Raw genomic sequence first — 22,885 nt, 5'->3', positions numbered from 1 at the left:
TAACAGAAAAGTTTATAAATACTTTCATAGATACTGGAGCAACACAATGCTTTGCTAGTACAAATATAAAACTTGATTGGAAAAATTTAAAGAAACCATTAAGAGTTAGAATAGCTGACAAATCAATACATAAAATTGACCAAAAAGTAGAAATGGCTGAAATATTTATTCAAAATTATATGTTCATTGTTCCATCCATATATATGTTAGATTCTGGAATGGATTTTATAATAGGAAATAATTTCTTAAAGCTATATCATCCATTCATTCAAGAGTTAACATATATAGTTTTAAAAGCTCCACACGATTCTTCAATAAATCAAAAATTAAAACGTATAAAAATACCAACTACTACTATAGATAAGATTTTAAAATTTAAAATATTTTCTATATTAGAAACATATTATTTAAATTTATATTTTAAGATAAATATCCCAAAAAATAATCTTGAAATAAAAATAGAAGAACTTTTGGGTGAAATTTGCGCTGATAATCCTTTAGATATTAAAAATACAAATAAAGAATTAGTAAGCATTAAATTAAAAGATCCTACAAAGGAAATAAATATTCCAAATAAAATTCCTTATTCTGCAAGAGATAGAGAAGAGTTCATTAGAATGTAAAGATCTTTTGGAAAAAGAAATTATAAGATTAAGTAAAAGTTCTCATGCGGCTCCAGCCTTTTATGTCGAAAACAATAATGAAATTAAAAGGGGAAAATGAAGAATGGTAATTAATTATAAGAAGATGAATGAAGCAACTGTTAGTGATGCTCATAAACTTCCAAGAAAAGATTCTATTTTAGAAAAAATTAAAGGAGCAACTTGGTTTTCATCTCTCGATGCAAAATCAGGATATTGGCAACTTCGTTTAGACGAAAAAACAAAGAAATTAACTGTTTTACTTGCCCAACAAAAGAATCAACAAGTGTGTTGCTTTATGAATGGAATGTTTTATCATTCGGATTAAAACAAGCCCCGGGTATCTATCAAAGATTTATGGAAGAAAATCTAAAAGAGTTAAATGAATTTGTTTTAGTTTACATTAATGATATATTAATTTTTACAAAACAGGATAAAGAAGATCATCTTCAAAAATTATTAATAGTATTAGAAAGATGTAAAGAAAAAGGATTAGTTCTTAGCAAAAAGAAAGAAAGAATAGCAAAACAAGAAATAGAATTTCTTGGATTAATTCTATCCACTCAAGGAAAGTTAAAACTTCAACCAAATGTTTTAGAAAAGGTAAATTTATTTCCTAATAAAATAGAAGATAGAAAACAATTACAAAGATTTTTAGGGTGTATAAATTATATTTCTGATCAAGGATTTTTAAAGAATATAACAGAATACACTAAAAACTTATTTCCAAAAATAAGTAATAAAAAAGAATGGAAATGGGAAGTGTAACAGCCCAGACCACCCGCTAGCACGATATTGTCCGCTTTGGCACACAAGGCCTCACGGTTTTGCCTTTGACGATAGGGATGCTAGCCGAAGCCCCCCACACTCACTCGTCAAAACGCGTCATTCTAGGGAGAGGTATCCACACCCTTATAAGGCATGCTTCGTTCCCCTCTCCAACCGATGTGGGCCTTACAATCCACCCCCCTAAGGGAGCCCAGCGCCCTCGCTGGTACATCGATCCGGGTTTCGGCTTTGATACCATCTGTAACAGCCCAGACCACCCGCTAGCACGATATTGTCCGCTTTGGCACACAAGGCCTCACTGTTTTGCCTTTGACGATAGGGATGCTAGCCGAAGCCCCCCACACTCACTCGTCAAAACGCGTCATGCTAGGGAGAGGTATCCACACCCTTATAAGGCATGCTTCGTTCCCCTCTCCAACCGATGTGGGCCTTACAATCCACCCCCCTAAGGGAGCCCAGCGCCCTCGCTGGCACATCGATCCGGGTTCCGGCTCTGATACCATCTGTAACAGCCCAGACCACCCGCTAGCATGATATTGTCCGCTTTGGCACACAAGGCCTCACGGTTTTGCCTTTGACGATAGGGATGCTAGCCGAAACCCCCCCACACTCACTCATCAAAACGCGTCATGCTAGGGAGAGGTATCCACACCCTTATAAGGCATGCTTCGTTCCCCTTTCCAACCGATGTGGGCCTTACAATCCACCCCCCTAAGGGAGCCCAGCGCCCTCGCTGGCACATCGATCCGGGTTCCGGCTCTGATACCATCTGTAACAGCCCAGACCACCCGCTAGCACGATATTGTCCACTTTGGCACACAAGGCCTCACGGTTTTGCCTTTGACGATAGGGATGATAGCCGAAGCCCCCCACACTCACTCGTCAAAACGCGTCATGCTAGGGAGAGGTATCCACACCCTTATAAGGCATGCTTCGTTCCCCTCTCCAACCGATGTGGGCCTTACAATCCACCCCCCTAAGGGAGTCCAGCTCCCTCGCTGGCACATCGATCCGGGTTCTGGCTCTGATACCATCTGTAACAGCCCAGACTGTAATACCCGGTCTAACCGAAATTAATTAAATAATAAGTTAAATAAGAGCGAATATGGTTGGAAGATTTGGCAATTGGAATTCGATAATTCAAATATGATATTTGGATTTAGTGAATTTTTCCGAGTCGGAAAACATAGTTTTCTGCGTAAAAGCGCGCAGTGAAATTTTGACCGGCAGTACCAGCTGAGATCTGTCTGGTACTACAGCTGAGGAAATTGATTATGGGTAAATAATATTAATAAATGAGGAACTATAATTAGGGAAGGTAGAAATATTTAAAGTGCAATTTAGAGCGCTAATCTTAAAGGTTTTGGCCCAAAATTGGGCCAATGGGCAAAAATAAGTGAACCGGGCCTAAGTGGGCCCAAGACCCAACATATATAAACATTAGTTATGAGCATTTCAGCTTATTTTGCCCTAAAGAAGGGGTGTTGGGCGCTGAAATTGGGAAGAGAGAAGAGAAGAGAGAAAACCTAACTCTCTTTGATCTTCAAACCACCATAACTTGAGCTACGGAGCTCCGATTGACGAGCCGTTTGCGGCCACGCATCGCTCTTCTCATCCTCTAAAATTTTATTTAAGTTTTGTGGTAAGTATTCCATTCATCTCTGTCCAGTTTTCGAAATTCCCCACTGTTACACGTTTTTGGGTAATTAGTGTTGAAATCTTGTGATTTTGGGTGTTTAGGGATACTCCAACATGGATTCTAAGTGGGTTCTATCCCTACTTCATATGAGCTGAGGTAAGAAGTGCTCAAACCCTTGTGACTTGTCATTTTTATGAGCCCTAGGTTGATGTATGTATGTGATATTGGTTATGTTAGTGTATTTGGTGATGTTGGTGCACAATTGGGAGATTGGTATTGCTTGAGGAGCTTTGGTGAGGCTTGGAGCTAAGGTTGGTGAAGACTTCCAAAGAAGAGGCTCAATTGGTTTGGCTACAAGAGGTACGGTTTAAGTTTCATTTAAGTACCGTGTGTTGTGATGAGAATTCCTAGGCTAGATGCCCCTAGGATTAAGTTTGGATTGTGTAAATGGTTGGTGCTAATATGCATAGTTGGTATGTAATGTGAATTAATGATTTGGGTTGAGAATTGTGTGGCCTTGTATGCTTGGTGTATTGAGAATTTGATGTACTGGGTAATGAGTATTGATTTGTGGTTTATGCATTTAAATTATGATATTGGGCCGGAGGCCGTGGATTTTGGGCCGGAGGCCGAAAAAAGGTGAGAAAGGTAAGTTGATGTGTGCATTGTATGATGACACAAGTGATTGGATGAATTTCAGATAATGAATATATGAATGATTGGGTTGGTTATTGAATAATAAGGTTTGAGGAGTTGAGGTGTGGGATTTGGTAAATTTGGGTGCAATTATATAGATGAGATATGTTTGGTTTTGGTTGAGATATATTATATGGTCATATATGTGATTATGATTATTGATGCCTTGATGGTATGATGATGCATTAGAGATATGTTTGTCGTGATATATGCTTGAGGAATGATTAAGGTTGATTTGTGGGTAAAGCCACGTGATAGTGAGTACGATATTGATTATGTATAATGATGGTTGATTGGAAATAGTGTTGTTGAAGTTTGGCATGAGAAAGAGTATATGATATGTAAATGTGTTTGAGTTTGAGAAAGTGTCAACGTGCGAGTTGAGGAGGCTTGATGTTGATTTTGGTATATTTTGATTGATTTCAAAGAAAAGGCTGAAATTGGCATGTTTTGATTGATTTTGAAAAGAGTTGAAAATGACTTGTTTTGAAAATGGCACTTTGTGGTTTTGTATGGAAACATGGTTTTGGGGCATACTTTGACGGGACATAACCTGGACTACGAATCTCTGTTTTCTGCCAAATCTGTTTAGAAATGAAATTGGATCCGGGATGTCCATGCCGTTCGAAGGACGGGTGAAAAACAATTTAAAATGAGAGAGTTATGTCCGTCGGAAGATTGGGGGTTGAATCTGTAAATTCTGCAGCTTTTAACTTAGAAAATTTTTAGCAGAACGACCCTACGCGCGTAGGCGCACCTGGCGCGTGCGCGCCGTTCTTCCAGAAAGCACCATCCACGCGTGCGCGTGGTGTGCGCGGGCGCGTCGATGCGCTGTACCAAATGCCCAGCTATTTTCCAGAGAGTTGTGTCAGGGTCGTGCCAGTTTTGTGCCTGGGCGCAAGAGCACCCACGCGTACGCGTGGCTGACGCTTGCACGCCGTTTGGATATTTTTCAACCCGCGCGTTCGCGCGTATGACGCTTGCGCGTCGATGAGTTTTTGGCCATCCACGCGTGCGCGTGGAGTGCGCGTACGCGTGGCCCTATTTTCATGCCAAAGTTGATTTTTGAGTTTTTAAAGCCAAACCTCATACTTTTAAGCCTCCGATCTCACCCCTTATGTATCAAATCATTATGGTATGCCTAGCAATGAGGAAGGAGCTAGGGGATGTGGTAACTTGCGAGTGAAGCAAGGGAAAAGGTTATGATCAATGATGATCAGATATGATTATATGAGATATGGAGGATGGCGGTGGAAGTACCGTGTATGCCATGAGCCGAAGGGCTATATTTATTGATAAATGGTTGGTTCTTGATTGGACCATGAGCCGGATGGCTGAGTTCTTGCCAGATACGGCAGAGCCATGTTGATAAATTGGCTAGTTTTGGATTGAACTGTGAGCCGGGTGGCTGAGTTATTGCCGAGTTACGGCAAAGCCATTATGGATTATGGCTGAGTATAAAGGCATATATGATAAATTAACGAATATGATAAATGAATAATGATGAAAAATGTTGAATGTAAGCATGCTTGTGTTTTCTCTCTGGTTGTAAGGGTGACAGGGCACCGATACCCTCTAATGGCGACAGGGCGCAGATACCCTCTAATGGCGACAGGGCGCAGATACCCTCTAATGGTGACATGGCACATATTCCCTCTAATGATATTAATACGCAACAGAGAGACTGTGCCCGGGTTAGCTACCGGACATGTCGGGTTGGCTTGATAACCGACAGATGATATCATCAGCCATAGGGCAAGCATTCATCATTTGCATATGTTTGAATTGTTTGGGTTTGCCTATTTGTTTTGGATTTCTACATTATATATGCTAAGTTACCTGATTATGTGCTACTTGTTCTACTTGTACCCTAATTGTGTATTACTTGCCTGTATTGCTTGTGTTTGTACAACTGAGAGGCCCCTCATGTTGGTGTCGGTGGAGGTTGAGGGCTGTTCTTGATGAGATGAATTGATGATGCGATTGCATGATGATGGTGATCATTAGTTGAGATGATTTGAGCTCCCTGGGTAGACGCAGTGATGTGGTTTCACTAGTTCCAGGGAGGGCATAATATATTGATATAGAATTGCTGAGACAGCACGACTGATGATGGCTTTGTTTATGATTCTGAAATCTGATTCGTGGGAGAGTCAGCGAGTTGGGAGTCATACGAGATGTGATCTAGATTTAGTATTCCCTTACGACAGATGCCTATTTATAGATTAGTGAGAATCTAGGCTGGATACTTGGTGAAAATGAGTTTAGGATGCTTGGTGAGTTTTTATTGCAGTGCATTGTATTTATTTGCCACTTTTACCGTACTGGGAACCCATGGGCTCGGGGTTCTCATTCCGTATATATCTCTTGTTTTTCAGATACAGGTCCAGGTGCTCAGAAGTGAGTTGTGGGTCGTCTGAGAGACGGCGAAGATCTTTATTTCCTCTACTTTGTGTTTGATTAGAATCTCTCCACCTATGTTTTGAAAAGATTATATTATGTATTGAACTCTTTTAAAACTTGCCTATAGAGGCTCTTATGTTTCCTTTGGGGAGAGATTAGGATATACTGTTGTCATCTACTTTCATACTGTACCCTAGTCGGCCTAAACTTCGCGGGTCGCGACTAGTGGCTATTTACTTATGTTATATATATCTATCTGTTATCTATCTCTTAATCTCCTCTACGCCTTGTCTGTATATCGTTTTCGGCTTCACGGTTTATCTTTTGTTGTCGAAACGTGAGTGATACGTCTTCGCGATTTTATTTCTACTCTTTTTAGGCTTCTCGATTAATACTCTTTTCGAAATTACCTATATTTATATATTAAAAATCCACCTGAGAGTCGTACCACCGTAATATCATTGACTTATGACTCGAGCATAAGGATTTGAATATTAGGGTGTTACACAGACCACCCGCTAGCACGATATTGTCCGCTTTGGCACACAAGGCCTCACGGTTTTGCCTTTGACGATAGGGATGCTAGCCGAAGCCCCCCACACTCACTCGTCAAAACGCGTCATGCTATAGAGAGGTATCCACACCCTTATAAGGCATGCTTCGTTCCCCGTGTGCCAAAGCGGACAATATCGTGCTAGCGGGTGGTCTGGGCTGTTACAGGAAGAAAAAGATAGTATGCAAATTCAAAGAGTCAAAGAATTATGTAAAAAGATTCCAGAACTTTATATTCCAGAAGAGAACGACTACTTAATAGTAGAAATAGATGTTTCAGACATAATCTGGTCAGGATATCTAAAAGCTAAGAAAGCTATAAAAAGTTTGGAACAAGAAAAAGAATCACTAGATTCTAAATATTCCCCAAAGGAATTACTTTGCAGGTATATTTCAGGGACATTTACTCCAACAGAACAGAGATATACTACTCATGAAAAGAAAACTCTAGCAGCAATTAAAACTCTTAAAAAATAGAAAATTGATTTACTACCCAAAGAATTTACATTAAGGACAGATTTAAGTTACCTAACAGGTTTCATACGATATAATTTAAAAGTTGATTATAATCATGGACGATTGGTAAGATGACAATTATTTTTGTTACAATATCCAATAAAAATTGAATATATTAAGGGTGACAAAAATATTATTGCAGATACATTAACAAGAGAATGGAGTTCGTTTACAACGCATTAGATCAAGAAATTCAAAAATAGGAACAAGAACTCGAAAAATACAAGCATTGTCAGCAAATAAGGACACAGATTCAATCCCTCAAGAAGGCCATTGAAGCAATGAAATCAACACAACAAGCAAAACCATCAGAGTTCAGCCAGCTAAGCATGGTGGACAAATCAGGAGAAGAAAAAATTTCAGAAAATAAAATAATTTCTGAAATTATTAAAAAATCCACCCAAGATAAAAAATATTATGTAATTTATAATGACCCCATGAAAGGAGTATATGATGCCTGGGAAAAAGCAGCACCATTCACACATCAATCAAAGATAATTCATAAAGGAGGATTTTTAACACTGGAAGAGGCAAAGGAATCCTTCAGGGAATATGAAGCTCTTCATCCAGAGCAAACCCTAAAAAGAGCAGATAAAGCTCCAATTCAAGCCCAGAGAACAGGAATAATGAGAAACATTCCTACAAGGGCTGAGATCAAGGAAAAGAAAAGGGTCTGTAGATCAAATATCAGAGAAACCCTTAATATAGTCCTGAACTGGACTGAAGAAAAAAAAGGGCAATTTTGGAATATTATCCTATTGCCAAAGAACAGCTGACAAAGCTGGTTATTTTTCCAGATGCTTCCCCATCTGACACTTATCAGTTTTTCCAGTATGGATTAATTGATACAATTTTAATTTTTAATGATCTAAAAATTATTAGTGAGTTTCCTGCAGGATTCGTTGATGTAGTAAAGAGATTTAAAAATATGATTGACAATGTAAATCCAAGGGATGTATCCCTAAAATTTACAAATAGTCAACTTATTTTTAGTGAAGAAGAAGAATGCTTGGTTCCAGCACACCAAGTAATATTCATGTCCGTTTTCCTAGGAAATTTTCAACCAATTGATCAAATTCAAGATTTAACAATTTACAGTCATGAAGGAAGACTAGCCAGCACATTAGCAAGGGTCTTTGAAAGAACTCAAAAAATAACGAAGGAATCTCACACAAGAATTAATTATAAAAGTAGAAATACTTTGCTTGTGTCCAGTAAAAGAAATGAAATTGAAAAAAGAGAGATGAGACTCTTGGTGGAATTTGAATCAGCATTCTACAATTTATCTGGACTTTTAGAAAAGCTCCCTGAAGGGATAAGAAGGAATCTCTGCTATTTGATAAAAGACAGAGAAGACCACAAGTGCCAGCTATGCGCCTCGGAAATATCTGAAGAAAGCAATAATAAAATAGAATCCACCCACATGATAAAAGAAGAGGACAGTGCATCTGAAGCATCCCTCAATATTATTGCATAATGACGTAAGCGCTTAGGTCATAAAGCACCAATAATGTAGCTGGTGCAAGATAATAAACAATGACGTAAGCAATGACGTCATAAGAAAGGTAAGGATGGGAATTGTCCATCAGACCCAACCATTATAAATAGATTGCTTAGACAATTGTAGAAGGCATAAAAAAACAGAAAACAGAAGGCTAAGAGTACTCATATGCTAGGAGGGCAAGGAGGAAGCTGCCAAGGCGATTCTATAGTCTGACAATGAATTCCCTTAGGGAAAAATAGTTCTAAACTCCCCTCTGGAGTTAATATCTACAATAATCTCCCCTCTAGAGATAAAAACACCTTATGTAAAATATACTAAATAAAGAAAGTTTTTCTCCAAAAAGGTACATCTTTATCCTAGTCTCTTAGTTATGAATTATTTAGAAAGCTTAGAATTAACGGAAGAATTTGATTATTATAGATTAACTGCTTTATTAGATAATGAAAAACAGGTTGTTCTAAAAACAGAACTAAATCTCAAATCAAATGAAAATTTTAATAAACAAAATCTTTTAAAAGAAGTTTTTAATAGAAAAAATATAATATACTATAGAAAAATTCAACTTGAAGCCCCTATAAAAATAAAATCTGCTAATGGAGAACTTGAAATAGCTTTGATAAATGATGAAGAATTGAGTAAATAGATTGAGAAAATTAAGGATCAACAAAAAAAATCTAAAATTGGATAGATTCATATTAGTACCATACAAGTCTTAATCAAATCTATATATATGAAAGGAATTAATTCACCAATAAGTTTAGCAATATGTGACAAAAGAATTACTGATGACCCAATAGATCAAATAATTGGAATTGTTCATAGAAATTTGGCAAATATAAATGTTAAATTTAATGCCCATCTTGAAAGATCTATAAGTTTAGCTTATAAATTTCATAGAAAAAGTTTAATGGAACAAGATGATGAACCATTTTCAATTACATATGCAATAAATTATGCTTTAACAAATAGCCATCATAGTATAATATTTAAAAACAGAGAAAGAATTTATGTCGATGAATTATTTCAGAAAATTGTAAAAACAGAAATACCAAAATATAAAGCTATTGAAAATCCAGTTCTACTATTAAAAGAACCATCAAGAAGATAATTTTCATCAAATTTTCAAATAAGAGAATCTAAAATTAATAGTCCCTTAAATTTATCTAAATTAAAGATTAAAGAAGAAAACTCTGAAATAAAAGAATTAACAAAAAAGGTCAAAAAATTAAATGAAACCCTAAATACTAAATTATGACAATAGATAAGGAAGAAATATATGTAACTTATCAAGATAAGAAACAAGAGCTCTTTGAAAGAGAGAATCGTTTGAATTATTTGCAGTTTTCTGAAATAAATCAAAGAGCATTTGAAACTCTAAAAATAATCTATAACAAGTTGAAAAAAGAAGTTGAAGAGCTAAAAAAATTAATAGAATCTCTAGAAAATAGTGATGAATCGATGATAGAGTTTGCAGAAATTCTAAAATAAATAATATTAAACAAAACTATTTTTAGGAATAAGATTACCTAATTTATGAAGCATAAAAAGATTGAAAAACCAGAAAATAAAATAAAAAGGAAAACAGCGAAAAAATTAAAAAATAAAATAGAGGAGTATAAAAGAGAATTAAATAATCTTCAGATCGAAATTGATGATCTTATAATAAAAAAGATAGAAATAAGAATAAATATAAACAAGTTGGAATTAAATTTAGGAAATTTATAAATGCCTGGAAAATCATATTACGATTTAAAAGAATTAAACCTGTTGAAAGAAAAGATGGAGAATGAAATTGAAAAATTAGAAAGATATTTAGAAACAAGAGAAAGTGTAGAAATAAAAGAAGTTTTTGAGGATTTAAGAAATTATATTAAAGAAAAAGACAAACAGATAAAAATCCATGTAAAAAAGAATATTATAATTATGATAGAAATTAGAACAGAATTAAAAAACTATAAATATGAAATCAGAATTATAAATATACATCAAGGACTAGTAATAAATAATCATATAACAAATACAAGAGAAATTGTAGAAATGGTTAATACTTTAGATTATGAAGTTGCAAATTATTTTTATCAAAATCCTTTGAATAAAGCACCACCAATTGAATCTATATAAATTATAAACTTATTCAAAGCAAAATATGAAGAGTTAGTAGAAATTTCGAAAGAAGAATTAAAAGAAAAGTTGAAATTGAAAAATTGGTATCAGAGCCAAGTTAACGATTAAGGTAACACTTTCTCTTTAAGCAACACTTTTAGTGATACGCTTTTAAATCAATAACAACCACAAAATGGAAAACGTCTTTACAAAAAGATGAAAATGACAACTTTATCGTAGTAGCCACCGATATAAATATATAACAGATGACTGAAAATTTTTAAAAGTGAAATATAATGGGTACTGGATTGGTACAGTTATCCCATGATATATAAAATTAGGGTAGTGCTAGGGAGCTAATGGCCTAAGCATACAATGTGTACAATGGGCTAAATCTTTGGTCCATGAATAAAATGAACATCACCCATACTATCCAGAATAACCATCCGAATACCAAGGATAATAAACATCTTATGTTATAAAGCCACTTATTCCAAAAATTTAAACTAATTTTGGAGTTCACCAAATATCAAACTCTTGACCTTTCGGATCTAGAACTCTAATTCCATATTTGAAACCACTCATCCCAAAAGCGTAACCTAACAGGACAATGTAACACTAATGGTCATATCTCTAATACTTTCTAAACTTCCATTGTACACATTGTACACTTAGACCATTGAATCCATATACTTTCTCATAAAATTAATATAATAATATGTATGATTAGATGATAAAATGCAATGGGTATCGATTTAATGCGATTGCCCCACGTAATAGTACTTTCTAAATATAGTTGTCTCATAATGAAGATAAAACGTAATGTGATAAAAACTATTAAGCAAGATGGGTAGTAAGATAACCTTCAAATAAAAAAATAATAGATACTGTTTGAATTCTTTCTTTTTTTTTTTTTTGGTCAAGGATACTGTTTGAATTCAGTTGTCCCAAAACGATAGTAGATACCAATCGGGTATGGTCACTCCACAAGGGAAGAAAAAACAAGATGTGTACCAATCGGGTATGGTTGTCCCACAAGAAATTGAACAAATAAGATGGTTGGGTTTGGTTGCCCATAAAAAATTGAAAAACAAGATGGGTACCAATCGATTATGAGTACCTGATAGAATAGGCTATTTACGGGTACCAGTTGGGCAGTTGAATATGATTGTCCCATAAAAAAACATGTATGGTACCAGTCGAGAATGGTTATTCTACAAAAGTAAAAATTTGATGATTGATGAGTTAGTATCAATGCAATGGTTGCGTGATAGAATAGGCTGTCCATGTTTAAAATAAATTATTTTTGAGTATTGATTAGATATGATTATCTAACAAAATCAAAATTATATGGTTAAAATCAATAACATGCCTAAGACAAGATGTGATGATGGTGTGATGATGAGTTTTGAAAATATAACTCAATATTTTTAACAGACTTTTTTTTAAAAAGATATCATGTATGATTGTTGTTATTACTGTTTTTTTTTTTACACATTTTTATTGTCGCATTCAAAGAAAAATGAACTTAGAACATTTCTTTTCTGTTATATCGAGACGTGTATTATTCGCAAAATACATTAATCCCTATGACACTAAAATATGGTACTTCGGGACCAAGTGCTTTTTTATTTTCTTTTTTGGTCAACCTTCTTCACATCTAGTGATCTAATGATCATTGGGGTTCTTACTAGAAATAATTTATTCATATAAAATCTCTTTAGGATTTTCTCTGCGTAAGTCTTTTGATAAATAAATATCCCTTTTGCTACATATTTGATTTGAAGGCCGAGACAAATTTGGTTTTCTCAAGATCTTTCATTTCAAACTCTTCTTTCAGAGCATTTATGATCGTTGGGATTTGTTAAGAAGATCCAATGAACATACACAACAATTATAATAAATCCAGACGCAAATTTTCTTATATAAATACATAGGCAAATATCCTCATTTTTAAACACCTTTTGCATCAAATACTATGTAAGACGGTTGTACCACATCCGTCTAGATTGCTTTAAACTATATAAAGATCTTTACAATCTAATCGAATATAATCCTTGAGATTTCTCTTTGGATAATTCAGATATCTTTAGTCCTTTAGAGACTTTCAAATAGATATCATAATCTAATAACCCATATAAATAGGTTATGGCTACATCCATTAGATGCATATTTAATTTATGATATACAGATAAGCTAATCAAATATCTCAAGGTAATTGTATCAACTACGAAAGAATAGGTCTCTTTATAGTCTATACCAGATCTTTCTGAAAAATCTTGTGCTACAAGTTGAGTTTTGTAGCATACAATTTCATTATTCTCATTTTGTTTTCTCACAACTACCCATGTGTATCAAACAAGTTTTACACCTTCTAGTATTCGTACTATAGAACAAAAAACTTCACGTTTTGCAAGGTAATTTATGGCTTCTTTTCACTTTTACCAATTATCCATTCGTCGACATTCTTAGATGGTTTTTGGTTCAAGATCCTCATTTTCATGTATAATATTTAGCACTACATTATATGCAAATATATCGTCGGCAATCATTTCTCTTTGGTTCTATTTTCTCCTATAAAGACAAAATTTATTAAAATTTATTAAGATCTTATCATTTTGACAAATTTCAAGTACCTCAACATCTTTCGATGTTTCAATTATATTGTGACTTTAGACAACTGTATGTCTACATCCTCCTCAACAGAAAGTGTATTTGCCTCTTTATCATAATTTGCCCCTCTTCTTTTTCAAAAATTTTTATCTTTAGAACTGATTGATCTACATGCTTTTTATAGGTCATTGTCAACAAGAATGTTAGCAGACTTGAAATTTCTGTGAATCACAGCCGGCTGACATTGCTCTTGCTCATGCAAATACCTTGTCAGAAGACAAGAAGAAACATTAGATTTCTCATTCAGATCATCAAAGATTTGTGTCTTTCAAATATGTTAAATCAAGGAAAGACTTTCCCATGCTTCAGCTTCCAATTATCTTTTTGCATATGCTTCATTTGGTTTTCAGAAAGATCCTAGAACTCTCTAAAGAGATTTGATCAGAAATTCATTGTTGTTAGAAAAAAGCCATCATTCTTGGGCCAGCAACCAACAGCTTAACCTTTAGGGTTGAATTGGTTTGCAAAAACTATTTAACTATTAAAATCTTTCACACAAAAAATAAAGCATAATGTGGCAAGTATTACTAGCCATGAAATTTTAATTTAGCATTTAACAATTTAACTTTGGAAGTATTAGCAAAGTTGAAATAAAGCTTCAACATCAACTACCATGACTTGAGCAAATTAATATCAGCAATTGAATGAATTCTCCAAGGAAAACTAATATTTTAGGCAGGATAAACCAGACTTGTGAAAATAAAAGATCTGAACCTGTTATAAGCCAAAGCTACAAATCAACAAGCTTGAGCAATTTTTTCTCTTAAAAACATAATGGTAACTTGACTTACTCTAGGGCCCTAGCCGCCCCAAGTGCTATCCGGATGCAAGCATTCCATGTGAGTCTTGTTTTAAATTCATCCTCTGATGGAGTGCCTCATTGAGTGATCCATTACTGCAATACTCGTATATCAGAAGCCTTTGACCACGCTCTGAACAGTACCCAATAAACTTGACGATTGTTACATGTCGTGTTCTATCAATGCCATTCACTAATTCAAGAAAATCCTCCTCCTCCTGGTGATCACAAACTCTCTTTTCAAGTTTCTTCACAGCAAGTACCTACAGTTCATAATAAAATGTTCTCATTGAACCCAAAATAAGGGAAGGAAAAAGATCAAGTGTCAAATTAAGAATCCAATCAAGTCATCAAAGTCGGATTGTTTTATCAGGGTAAAGAGAAATCGATATGCATCATTAATCTATTTATCATGTCATTCCCAGAACATCTTGGCAGAATATGAAAAGCAGAAGAGAAAACGGCCTAGCCAAGCATAATAATTAAATAAAACATGTTAAAATAACTTCAGTGTTTTTCAAGAATCACAGAACAATCGAAGATCTAAGCAATATAATCGGCCCAAAGAAGATGAAGACATGTATGCAATAGAGATGTACAAACCCAGTGACAAAAGAACTTTGTGGTTGTTCTCAGGTATTAAACTCCCATGTTATCACGCAACAACAATGCATCGCAACACAAACCACAAACTATAAGAATAAAAAGATAACAACAATCACTCCTTTTTGACAATGTGTGACTTCACATACTAGAGATGTTTAAACATGGAAAATATGACAAAGTAATATCATCTGTCCAGCAAAAAGAACAATTGGGAGAAAAAAAATGGAAGGCATATGTACCAATCATGTTACTATAAATGAAGATATAAAAGAAAAAATATGTGTAACTTAGTTTCATCAGTAAATTCTGTATAAATGCAACTGATGAGAAACAGTCTCACCTTCATTCTTTTGTGTTGTTCAACATATTAGATTTTCTATTTTGATCCTTAATTCAAAATATATAGAAGCATTACTCACTAACTATAGAAGCACACCTTTCTTATATATATATAATCAAGGATAAAAAAACAGGACAATGCTGAACACAGTCTTCAAAGTTTATAGTTACAACTCCTAATAAGCTAAGAGGTAACAAACTCTCTATTTAGCACAAACAAGAAGGTTGTAAACTATAATGTGACTAAGGTTGTAAACTAAAGTGAACACAGTTCCTACAAATTTATTTAGCACCTCCACTGAATCTCAGAAACATTATCTTATTGTATCTAGGATTCTTCCAGCAATAACCTCTTGCATCAAAATGGAGGTGGTGGTGGATCAATACTCAAAGTTCCGTCCAGTACTGCCACTACATCCTCCATTGAAGGCCTTTGATGTTCATTGCTTTGTAGGCACCAGAATGCGATTCTCAAAACGCGCTCAAGTTCATTTGAATTGGCACCACCTTGAATTCTTTTGTCAATCACATTTGCAGCATTCCCTTCTATCAATTCTTTATATGACCACTCACAAAGATCACTTTGATCTCTACATCCGGTCAATAAGGTTAGGACTAACATGCCGAAATCTGCTATGTCTCTCTTGGCAGAAAAGGCACAGTACACTGCCTCGCCGTCTACTATTGCAAACCCAGATTCGCTCACCTTGGCTTTTAAGTTCTCATCCAACATGACATTTTCACACTTCAGATTTCCATGACTTATGAACTCCCTGCATTCAGAGTGAAGATAATTAAGGGCCTGGGCCACGCTTAAGCATATGTCAACCCTTTTTCTCCAGGTCAGTTCCTTGCAAAGAGCGGAATCATCTATATACTTCTCAAGAGAACCGTTTTTGACGTACTCGTAGACCAAGAATCTATGATTGGACTCGCAACAATAGCCCTCCAGCTGCACAAGGTTCTTGTGGTGGATGCCTCCAATCTTCAGAACAGCAGTCCGGAACTTCCTTGCATCTATGGATGCAATCAGCTCTTTAACAGCAACTGGGAATTTGTTTAGTAGCATGCCCTTGAACATATTTGGCCCAATTCGATCTTTGAAATCCTCAGTGACGCTCTTGATCTCTGAAAAAGATAACAACACAACTAGGCCCTTTAAATTTGTGTCTGCGGAAGGTAAATTGTATTTGCATCTAGTAGAGGTTTTCCTTTTGTAGATGAAAAGATAATAATAACATCCGAGTTGAAGGACAACACCGATGATAATTGTGGCTAAGGATATTCCTATTAGACAAGGAACACAAGTATGAGGATCTTCTTCTGTTGCAGGTGAGCTTTGACATGGGAACTTTAGGGCAGATGTAGATGAGCAACTCTTGACAAATGATACCACGTTTGGAGACGGATCTAAATAGCCAGTGACATACTCAGATTTCTTTATCGAGCACTGGGGAAGAACATGATTAGAAAAGGTTGCGGCAGTACAACTAGAGTCATTCTGGCACAATTGCATACATTTATTCACGCTAGTCATGATAGCCGGACCATCAATAGGGTAAAGCCCATATAGGTGTATGTGCCTATATGCGACCATAGTGGAACCATGTTTACACTTTTGTTCATATGGAATGAAACAAGTCTCATCAGTGTCCGTCTGGTTGAAAGGGCACACACAATCAGCAGTACCACAGGAAGACAAAACACAGACCCCCCGTTTACCGCAAGTCGCAAAAACCTTGCACTGGTTCTGAACAGCTTGCCAGACAGATTTCCATGACTGCAAAGCCTCCACCCACGAATATAAGCGGAGATTGCCATCCACATCTATCCTAAGAAACCGGTATTTAACATATTCATCGTGGTCTTCTCCAAACACGGTCCAAACAACATTAAGATTTTTGTCTAAAAGTTGCAGAGCTCCATTGTTTGTTACATATGCAGTGAGATTCGGAACAGAAGGGTTTTGGCTTGTCCAGTAGGGAATAATACCTTGCCAAAGGAGCATCAAGTGTCCCGAAACATTCATAGACAGGGTGTAGTAACTGGACAGTAGATTCGTACTTGCAGCTTGAAGCATCTTATCACAAGATAGAAACTGTCCTGGGAGAAGCGTATCATCTGGACTATCAAAACTTTGCCAAATGACCTTTTGCTCTCTGTCGATTAGAACAAGATTTCCATTGTCAAGAAGAGAAGCCGACACGACACCCTTGTTACTGGTTTGGCTGCTCCATGAAGGCATTCCCTGATCATCAAACAGGACCATTTCACCATCTGTGGTGAAAAGGAAATAGGACATGTTACCTACTCCATACAGAAAGTCAGCACTCCACACCATTCTTTGTTGACTATACGGTATAGACTTGTCGCTGAAACGAATGCCAAAACTAAACTGGCCAGGCTCATCCGAAATCTTAAGAAATCCAATGGTAAAATTACCATTTTTGGAAACCCAGCTGCCATTGTCAACCACCGAAAGTCTAGAACCTAATGGTATCTCAGCCCTCACAGCATGATATAGCAAGAAGCATATGAAAACACATAGCAATAAACCGCTCTGTTCAATCATATCTATAAGGGTTCTAAGGGTTCTGAAAGGGTGTCACTGAAACTGAAACGAAAAATAAAATAAAAGGAAACTCGTTCGAACTGAGAGTTTGGGGGACAGGAGAGGGGTTGGAACGATGGAATTGGAGTTGATTTTTGTTTTCTCAAGGGAAAGTACGGCAGCGAAAATTAATAAAATAAATTAGAACTCTCATTCAATTTCTCTGAATCATTATTTTCTCTTCTATTCTCTTCTGTTTTGATTTAGCTTTATTCGTGCTTATCTTGTTTGTAATGTTTGATAGATAGTTTGTAGTGTGTTTCCAGAAATGCAGAAAAGTTCAGAATATTTGTAAAATTAGAAGTGAGCAAAAGAGTTAACAATTAATTGTTCATACTAAAGTAGAAAAACAGCAGCAGCTTGATTACCTGGGTCGCACACCACCACCGTACCGTCGGAAGCTCCAACTTGATCTCATTCTTTCATTAGTTTCTCTTCTTCACGCGGCAGCCATAAAGCTTCCTGGGTTCTCTTTCAATGGAAGCCATGAAAGGGTACTCTACAAACATCAGCGCATATCTCATTGACACCCGCAACTTGCTCGCCTGGTCACTGGCTCCGGCGGTGTCTTCGGTCTCACCAGCTGTCATGGCGGTGTCTTTGGCGTTGTTTTCATCCATTTTTGGAATTTTAGAGCCCGAGGAATGGGGAGAGAGAGAGAGAGAGAGAGTGAGGTAGGTAGAGTTTTTGTTTTTTCTTTCTTGTTTTGGGGTAGCTACACGCGTAGACATTTATTCTTTCCTTATATTGTGTCCCGTACTCCAGTGACTCGTGATTCCAGTCATTTTCATTTCCATAATTTGTCATGGAGTAAGACTTTCAAGATATTTTTGGAAGCTAAGTACAAAAGGAATAAAATGAGAAAGAAAGGATTATTCTGAACGCAATTTACCGGGGTGCCCAATTCGTGCCCAGAGTTGGTGAAGCTGCAGCATCACCATTACTCCAAGAGCCAAAAGGAGACATGCCTCTCAATTATCAACATTAGTCAATTAATAACCCATATTTCTAATTAAAATTTTAAGCAATAAACAATTTTATCTGCTTTTATAATTGTCTACAGTATAAAGGATAACTTATTACTTCTAAATATGATAATTTTTTTTAGATAAATATTTTACAACAGATAGATATGGAGTGTTTAATATTATTGTAAATTTAAAAATCTTACGTTTACAATAAACAAAACTTTATATTTATTGTTAGAGAATAATTAGAATCAATTTAGATCAATTAGTATTATTTATATTTATATAGTATATTTGTATATTAATTGTAGGATTTTATATTTTTATTACTGTAATTCTTTTTAGCACGTATATATATTTCTTGTATATTATACTTTTATACACAATTTTGAATAATACACAATTCTTTCTCCAGTTTAGTCTCTTGTTTCTAACATGGTATTAAGAGCATATGTTTTTTTTTTCTTTACAAATTTGTCCATATCCCTTTTGTTTTTCTCTTCTGACAGTATTTTTTGTCTTTGATTTTTGTTTATTTCTCGACGCTTTGGTTCGTCACCGTCCTTACCATCGTCTTCGTCTCGTCATCATGAGTTCTACGAGTCCCGAAACGTCGCCAAAAACCTCCTCACACGCCGCCGAAAGTCCCTGCCGTCACCAGTTTCTTCTCCTTTCCAGATTCATTCCACGCCGCCGGATTGGGCCCTTGATCAACGGCCTAGACGCTCCCATGTGTCACGCCTATGCTTGTCCACACCCAACCCGCGACCGCATCTGCTCCGACCCACCAGACCCGCACCTGGACCTGATCCGGCCCGTTGGTTGATCCACGTGTCTGTGTCAACGCTGACGTGGTTCTTTCCTCCATTCAGGCGTTACCACGTGGCATCCATCTGCTGATGTGGCAGATAGTGGGATCCTCTCTAAGATTTTTTTGGTGAACTCTTTTCGATTCTACCCTCTATTTTCTCATTTTCTACTCTGAAATTGTAATTTTCTCTCCTCTCTTTGATCTCTATATCTACTATTATGGAAAAGTCAAATGCTTTTGCTACCACAGACAGAAAGGATGAATTCTGTCGAAACTGTAACCATTCTGGGTACCTCTTCTCAGACAGTCCTTCTGTTGAATGTCGCACATGCCACCAGAAAGGTCTCATTAACTACCATTATTCACAGCTGTTCTTCCATTATTACAAGCTCTCGGGACATTTGATTACTGCTTGTTCTACTCGTCTACCATGTCCTGATCAACTCAAGTATCATTCTCGTCCCAACTTCTCCAAGATTGTGCCTGCTTCTACTGTTTTTGCTACTACTAAATCTACCACCTTTGCTCCTCTCAACCCGGTTCCTATCTCTCTATCTGATATTGCGTCTCTTCTTCAGCATCTTCTTTCCCTTTCTGGTAATACTCCTGCTGCCTTTTCGACTACTCCAAATAATTCTAAATGGTATTTTGATTCTGGTTGCTTTAATCACATGTCTCTTTTGCGTCATCTTTTCTCGTCTTTGTCTACCACTATAAATGCACCTTCTGTCAATATTGTTGATGGTTTCCTCTTGCATGCGAGACACAAGGGTTCTATTTCTCAGTCAACTCTTACTCTCCCTGATACTTATTATATTCCCAAATTAAACTTTAATCTTCTTTCTGTTGGTCAACTTGTTGATCTCGGTTTTGATGTTAATTTCTCCATTTCTGGTTGTCATGTGCAGGATGGCCGGACGGGATAAATCATCAGGACTGAACGTAATGTCAGAAGGTTGTTTAAACTTGAGAATCTTCATGTTCCTCTTGAGACAAATCTCTGTGCTGCTTCTTCTCCATCTACCCTTCACTTGTGGCATCACCGTCTTTCCCACAGCTGCTTAGAAAAATTGCATCCTCTTGTATCTCAGGGGGTTTCAGGTTAGGTTAATAATAAGTCTTTTAATTGCATTTCTTGCCAAACTGCCAAACAACTTGCTTTATCTTTTCTCAATAATTTATCTCTTGCTTGCTTCCCTTTTGATCTTATCCACTCTGATGTTTGGGGCCTCGTTCCGACCACTTCTATGGGAGGGGCTCGGTATTTTGTCATTTTTGTTGATGATTATTTCTGCTTTACTTGGATTTATTTGATGACTAATCACCATGTGCTACTTCAGATTTATATTACTTTCGCCACCATGATTAAAACTCAGTTTTCCAAGGTCATTAAAGTTTTTTGACGCGATAATGCTATGGAATACCATGACTCCAAACTTTTAAACTTTCTTGCAGAATAGGGTACTTTGTCTGAGTATTCTTGCCCTGGTACGTCTCAATAAAATGGCCGAGCTAAACACAAATACCGTCACATTCTTGACTCTGTTCGTGCAATGCTTATTTCCTCTTCGTGTCCTGAGCATACTTGGGGTGAAACTGTTCTTACTGTTGTTCATGTCATCAATAGACTTCCTTCTTCTATCCTTGGTAACATTACTCCCTTTGAGTGTCTTTATCATACCTCTCCAGATTACAGTTCTCTTCGGGTTTTTGGTTGTGTCTGTTTTGTTCTTCTTTAGCCTCATGAACATAGTAAACTTGAACCTTGGGCTCGCATGTGTTGTTTCCTTGGTTATGACACTGAACACAAGGATTATCGTTGTTGGGATCCTCTCTCTAGATGTATTTGTATATCTCGTCATGTTGTATTCTGGGAGCATCACATGTTTTCTAAGTTCTCCTCATTTGAGTCCATTCCTCCTACTCAGTCACCATTTTTTACTAACCCCAATGTTGATCTTTTTCCTAGTGATGATTCTACAGGTTCTATCTCAAGTCAACTTCTACAGTCTCCTGCTCTTCCGCTTTCTCCATCTCTCGATGATTCCAGACCGGACGATGATCATGCTCTTACTGTCACGCCTCCTCCTTTCACTCGTTCTTCTAGGGTAAGAAATCCACCTCCTCATCTTCTTAATTATCATTATTTTTCTACTATTCTTCATCACCATGAATCTAAGTCATTCAGAGAAGCCTCCACAAATTTAAGTTGGTAGCAAGCAATGCAGGAAGAAATTCAGGCACTTGAAAAAGCACACACTTGGGACTTGGTTAATCCTCTCTCTGATCAGGAAGTTGTGGGTAGTAGATGGGTATACAAGATCAAGAATCGCTCTGATGGTTCTATTGACTGTTATAAGGCACAATTAGTTGCTCAAGGTTGTACGTAAGAGTATGGTATTGATTATGAAGAGACTTTTGCTCCTGTTGCTCGTCTCACATCTGTTCGATCTCTCTTGGCCATTGCTGTAGTCAAAAAATGGTCTCTCAATCAGATGGATGTGAATAATGCTTTTCTTAATGGGGATTTGAAAAAGAAGGTCTATATGAAATCACCTCCGGGTTATCCTTGTCTTTCTTGCAAAGTCTGTCTCCTTCGCAAGGTACTTTATGGTCTTAAGCAAGCCCCTCGTGAATGGTTTGACAAATTTAGCACCACTATGTGCAATCTCAGTTTCACTTGAAACCCTCATGAGAATGCTCTCTTTACTCGTAAAAGTGGACATGGAGTTGTTATTCTACTTTTGTATGTTGATGACATGATCATTACTGGAGATGATGTTGATGGTATTTCTGATCTCAAAGCCTCCATTCACCATATTTTTTAGATGAAAGATCTTGGTTCTCTCAGTTATTTTCTTGGTTTAGAGGTCATATCCACAGATGATGGCATCTATTTCACGCAGGCTAAGTATGCTTCAGATCTTCTTGCTCGCGCTGGGATTACAGATAGCCGCACTGAGTCAACTCCCCTTGAGCATAATGTTCGATTTACCCCTATGGATGGTACTATTTTGGATAATCCTACTCTTTATCAACAGTTAGTTGGAAGACTCGTCTACTTAACTGTCTCCCGACCAGACATCGCCTTTCCGGTTCATGTTCTTAGCCAACTCTTGTCAGATCCTCGTACTACTCACTATGCGGCAGTTATTCGCATTCTTCGCTACATTAAAAGCACCCTATTTCATAGCCTTTATTTTTCTGCCCATTCATCTTTATCCCTTCAGACGAA

At 36.5% G+C, this 22,885-nt stretch overlaps 1 pseudogene across 4 annotated transcripts; it reads right to left on the bottom strand.

The window, feature by feature from the left end:
• Positions 1–13,410: 13,410 nt before the first annotated feature.
• LOC110270008 (G-type lectin S-receptor-like serine/threonine-protein kinase SD3-1 pseudogene) lies at positions 13,411–18,689 on the bottom strand (annotated as a pseudogene). 4 transcript variants are annotated; one of them, XR_002358961.2, is made up of 3 exons: positions 15,554–18,634; positions 14,308–14,578; positions 13,411–13,722 (listed from the first exon to the last, which is right to left on the bottom strand). The product of XR_002358961.2 is annotated as a G-type lectin S-receptor-like serine/threonine-protein kinase SD3-1 pseudogene, transcript variant X2 (transcript). The 4 variants fall into 4 exon arrangements; XR_015907651.1 differs by lacking the exon at positions 13,411–13,722 and having other exon boundaries at positions 14,102–14,578; positions 15,554–17,537; positions 18,240–18,633; XR_015907652.1 differs by lacking the exon at positions 13,411–13,722 and having other exon boundaries at positions 14,102–14,578; positions 18,240–18,689.
• Positions 18,690–22,885: the final 4,196 nt, after the last annotated feature.

Source organism: Arachis ipaensis, chromosome B3 (assembly GCF_059453495.1).
Source record: "Arachis ipaensis isolate K30076 ecotype BB chromosome B3, ASM5945349v1, whole genome shotgun sequence".
NCBI lineage: Eukaryota > Viridiplantae > Streptophyta > Magnoliopsida > Fabales > Fabaceae > Arachis > Arachis ipaensis.
This window is presented reverse-complemented; position numbering and strand designations above follow the sequence as displayed.